General features: G+C 41.1%; 1 pseudogene; it reads left to right on the plus strand.

Annotated features, from left to right (window-relative positions):
* On the plus strand, positions 1–2355 carry LOC101175872 (annotated as a pseudogene).
* Positions 2356–5493: the final 3138 nt, after the last annotated feature.

Consider the following 5493-nt stretch of genomic DNA (forward strand, 5'->3'; position numbering starts at 1 on the left):
ATGACGGATAAAAACATCAGCTTGATTATAATGGATGCTCAAAGAATGCAGGATTATCAGGAATTCCTGTATTTTACATTCTCTCTGTGTTCCTGAAGAAGCCATCAGTCCAGGGTGGGTTATTGTGTAGTAAAGTAGTAAACTGTGTAGTAAGCAGTAAACTGTGGACCTTAGTAAATGTTACTACTTAGCATTCAAGCTAAATGCGATAAAGTTGTCTTTTCCTGTTAACCTTTTAAATCTTTGCCTCTTTCTTTGGGGGCTGGGGGGGCGGGGCCGGAGGGGGAGGTGCGTTTTAAGAGCAGAGGTTTAATACGCAAAAGAAAGAAAAAGGAGAACAGGGCCAGGCCCAGTGGCTCACACCTGTAATCCCAGCACTTTGGGAGGCCAAGGCAGGTGGATCACAAGGTCAGAAGTTTGAGACCAGCCTGATCAAAATGGTGAAACCCTGTCTCTACTAAAAATGCAAAAATTAGCCGGGCATGGTGACATGTGCGTGTAATCCCAGCTACTCAGGAGGCTGAGTCAGTAGAATCACTTGAACCTGGGAGGCAGAGGTTGCAGTGAGCCAAGATCTCACCATTGCACTCCAGCCTTGGTGACAGAATGAGACTCTGTCTCAAAAAAAAAAAGAAAAAAAAAGAAAGAAAAAAGAAAAAGGAGAAAAGCTCTCTTATTTTTGAGAGTGAGGGGTGCCCAAATGGGACTTCCCTAAATCTTTGCTTCTTAAAGACACACTTTACGCTTTATGAAGGTTGAAGTTACGGATTTCCTAACTTTCGATTCGGCTGTTTTCTCCTATTTGTGGTATTTAGAATCTTATCAAAAGAGAAATGAAGTTGCCTTTTCCCTCTCTCCCCAGGTGTTTGTTGACTGATTTTTCCTATTATTTTATGTTTATAAGCATGTGAATGATACGTACCAAATTGACTAAAATTGTGAACTAATTGAATTGTTTTACATATTGAAATTCCCTATATTATCTGTGATACAAGAGTATCCAAATACTGTGTGTGTGCTTAAAAGGGTACAGTCTCTGATGACAGACTCTATTCAAATAACTGCCACTTACTAGCTGCATTATTTCTAGCTGGTGACTTAGCATTTCTAAGCTCATGTTTCCATCTGTAAAATGGGGATAATAGTAGAACCTATCTTACAGACGTTTCAGGAGATTTAAATGAGAAACGTTATATACACACACACACACCTTAGCACAGGTCCTGGAACGAGGAAGGACTTAATTTAAAATTTTTTCTTTCTTTTTTGGTAAAAAGGCCTTTAACCTATGAAATAATTTAAAGTGACTTGCATGGGTATGTTGTACAGTAGAAATCATTATAGTGGCAGAGCGTTTAACCTCCAGATACAGGGCTATTTTCACTATTTTGAGCATTCTTATATAGATCCTATTACCTCTCTGGGTCTTAATTTAATTTTAAAATTAGTTAATGAAATCTGTATAGTTCTTGGGATATTGCAGATGCATGACAAATGTTTGACCTGAAGCCCAGAGTGCTTTGTAAATAAGCTATTTAAAAATTAGAGCTCTTGGGCAGGGTGCAGTGGCTCACACCTGTAATCCCAGCATTTTGAAAGGCCAAGGTGGGCGGATCACTTGAGGTCAGGAGTTCAGACCAGCCTGGCCAACATGGTGAAAACCCATCTTTACTAAAAATACTTCAGCTGGGTGTGGTGGTGCATGCCTATAATCCCAGCCACTCAGGAGGCTGAGGCAGGAGAATCGCTTGAACTCGGGAGGCAAAGATTACAGTGAGCTGAGATCACACCACTGCACTCCAGCCTGGGCTACAGAGGGAGACTCTGTCTCAAAAAAAAAAAAAAAAAAAAAAAAAAAAAAAAAAAAAAAATTTAGAGCTCTTTGAGGAAGACGTCGTCGAAAGTGGTGCGGAGCTGTGGTCTGCCCGCTTCTGCTCCTGCTCCTGACTCGCTGCTGTTGCTCTCACTGAGGAACCAGTCAGTCAGGAAGCCACGCAGCAGCTGTGGCTTTTAAAGGTACTGGAAAAACACCCGTGGAGCCGGAGGTGGCAATTCACTGAATTCGAATCACTCTTTATGAGCCACAGCTTAAAATCCCTGGAGGAGGTGTGTGCTGACTTGATCAGAGGAGCAAAGGAAAGGAATCTCAAAGTGAAAGGACCAGTTCAAATGCCTACTTCGAGAATCACTACAAGAAAAACTCCTTTTGGTGAAGGTTCTAAGACGTGGGATCATTTCCAGATGAGAATCCACAAGCAACTCATTGACTTGCACAGCCCTTCTGAGATTAAGCAGATTACTTCCATCCGTATGGAGCCAGGAGTTGAGGTGGAAGTCATCACTGGAGATGCTTAAGTCAACTATTTTAATAATTTGATTGCCAGTTGTTAAAAAAAAAATGGGCAAAGGACTTGAAAAGACATTTTTTCAAAAAAGATATACAAATAGCGAATAAACACATAAAAAGTATGCAATATCACTAATCATCAGGAGAATGCAAATCAAAATCACAATGAAATACCACTTCACACCCATTAGAATGGCTACTACCAAAAAAAAAAAAAAGAAAGAAAAGAAAAGAAGTGTTGACCAAGACATGAAGAAATCAAAACTCTTGTGCATGGTTAGTGGAATGTAAAATGGTACAACTGCTATGGAAAACAGTATGGTGGTTCATCGAAAAATTAAAAATAGAATTTCCATATGATCCAGCAATTCTACTTCTAGGTATATACCCCCAAAAAGATTGCAATCAGGTACTCAAACAGGTATCTGTACACTTGTGTTCATAGCAGCAGTATTCACAATAGCCAAAAGATGGAAGCAACCCAAATGTCCATCAGCTGATGAATAGGTAAACAAAATGTGGTGTATATATGCAATGGAATATTATTCAGCCCTAAAAAGAAGTTCTAACGTATGCTACAACATAGAGGAACCCTGAAGACATTATGCTAAGTGAAAATAAGCCAGTCGCAAATGGGCAAATGCTATATGATTCCACTTATATGAGGTACCTAGAGTAGTCAAGTTCCTGGGACAGGAAGTAGAATGGTAGTTGCCAGGATACGGGAGGGAGAGGGAATGGGGAGTTATTATTTAACGGGTATGGAATTTCAGTTCAGGAAGACGGAAAATATTCTAGAGATAGATGATGGTGATGACTGCATAACAATGTAATCATAGTTAATGCCACTGAACCGTACACTTTAAAATGGTTAAAATGGTACATTTTATGTTGTATCTATTTTGCGACAATAAAAAAAAGATAAAAGAAGAAGTAAAAAACCAAAAAGAGGTGTTTTGGTTATTGAGATGACGTGTCCCCCCCTTCTCCTATTGCATAGGAAGAACGTGGTTTGGAGAGTTGTCCCCAAATCCAAGAATGGGTCTTCATTAGCCTCAGTCAGACACGACCACCCCATTCTTTTTCCCAGTGATTGGTTCAGGGATGAGCAAGATAAGGAGACAAAACAAAAAGTTTGCCACATTTTTGGAAAGAAATTGTGTTACTCTGCCTTTCTATCTCCAGCTGGAGGATAACATCCAGCTCCAATTGCTATTGGAAATACTCTATGACTTCTTGGAAAAGTAGACCAGAGATGAAGCCAAAGATGCATATGACAAAACCATGAGGCCAAAAAACCTGGGTCCTTGGTGACATGATCAAGGCACTGGGATCCACCAAAACCAAAGCCCGCTGTGCTCTAGACTTCTTGTTCATGAGCCAATAAACTTGCCTGTTCTTTAAATCTTGAAGGTGGAGGACAGCAAGAGTCACAGTGCAGGCATCAGGTTAAGTTTACGTGCCCAAAAACCGTGAGGAAACCTGAGTGACTAGAGGGGAATTAATAAGCAATTCAGTCAAAAGACAATTTGGGATGCAATCATGCAGAAAACGTGATGGTCAAGCCAAGGACTTTTATCATCGGACTAACCTGGAATCATCTTTGGACACAAAGCAAATCAAATAATTGTGGCAATTAGTTGGTGCTGTTGGTCTTAGACTTTCTAGATCTGCCTGGTCCAAGACAATAGCTACTAGCCACAAATAGCTACTGGGCACTTGAAATGGGACGAGTATGACTGAGAAACTGAATTTTTCATTTTATTTCATTTAATTAATTACAATTTAAATTTAGAAGCTGATACCTGATTGAGTTATTGGAAACTTTTAAGTGTGTTTGGAACAACTTGGTAAATCCACATTTTCAACTGTAAATTTTATAAAATCTAAACACAGATCAAGTATTTCTAATAAAAATTCAATGTCCATAACAAAATGCGCAGTCAGTGTAAAATACAAACAGGACTTTGAAGACAGTGTGAAAATGACTGTAAAATATTTCATTAATAATTATTTTTAGGCCGGGCGCGGTGGCTCACGCTTGTAATCCCAGCACTTTGGGAGGCCGAGGAGGGCGGATCACGAGGTCAGGAGATCGAGACCACGGTGAAACCCCGTTTCTACTAAAAATACAAAAAATTAGCCGGGCGTCGTGGCGGGCGCCTGTAGTCCCAGCTACTCGGAGAGGCTGAGGCAGGAGAATGGCGTGAACCCGGGAGGCGGAGCTTGCAGTGAGCCGAGACTGCACCACTGCACTCCAGCCTGGGCGACAGAGCGAGACTCCATCTCAAAAAAATAATAATAATTATTATTATTTTTATTGGTTACATGTTAAAATGGAAATGCTTTGGATATATTGGGTTAAATAAAATATATTAAATAATTGAATAAAACATCACCTGTGTTTCTTTTTCCTTTTCTAAATTGACTTCCAGAAATGTTTGAATTACATATGTAGCTCATGAGATATTTTTATTGAACAGCACTGATCTAGATGCCACTGTCAATTCAAAATTTATTGGTCCATAAATAACATCCAGAAAATGTACTGGTGAGGAGTATTGTGTCTTGTGGATGATCCTGTACCCTTGACTCTGGGAAAAGTGAAAAATGGAATCTAGTTTTGAGGATTTTTCCCCATGATAAAGTCTCCTCCAGTGAAGTCTCTGCACCCCTCAGTCTGTCAGTGGTGCTTGAAGGAATTACAGCCCAAGGCAAAGACAAAAACAGTCTCCTGCCCCACCAGCTCCTGGCTGAGATGGACATGGCGGCAGCGCCAGCAGCAACAGCAGCATCATGTTGCAGGAGGACCAGAATCCCAGAGATGCAGCAGTGATAAGATCAGACAGAGTAGCCATTCCACAGCAAAGCTGAAAGAGGGTTTAGAATACAACCGCAGAGGAGAGGTTGGCTTCCCTTGGGAGGATGTGAGACCAACGCTTCTTCCCCCGAACATGTTAGAGGAAGGTGATCCTGAAGGAGAAAGGGAAAGGCAAGCCTGCTCTTATACAGGGAAAGTCCACGGGAGTCACCCACACCTACTGCACAGCACTCTCCTCCACAGAGCCCTGCAGTCCCCACCACGCTCCAGACACTGTACATGTGCTATCAGCTCACACTCTAATATGCCCTGTGGATTTCCTCTC

Source organism: Nomascus leucogenys, chromosome 20, assembly GCF_006542625.1.
Source record: "Nomascus leucogenys isolate Asia chromosome 20, Asia_NLE_v1, whole genome shotgun sequence".
NCBI classification, from domain to species: domain Eukaryota; kingdom Metazoa; phylum Chordata; class Mammalia; order Primates; family Hylobatidae; genus Nomascus; species Nomascus leucogenys.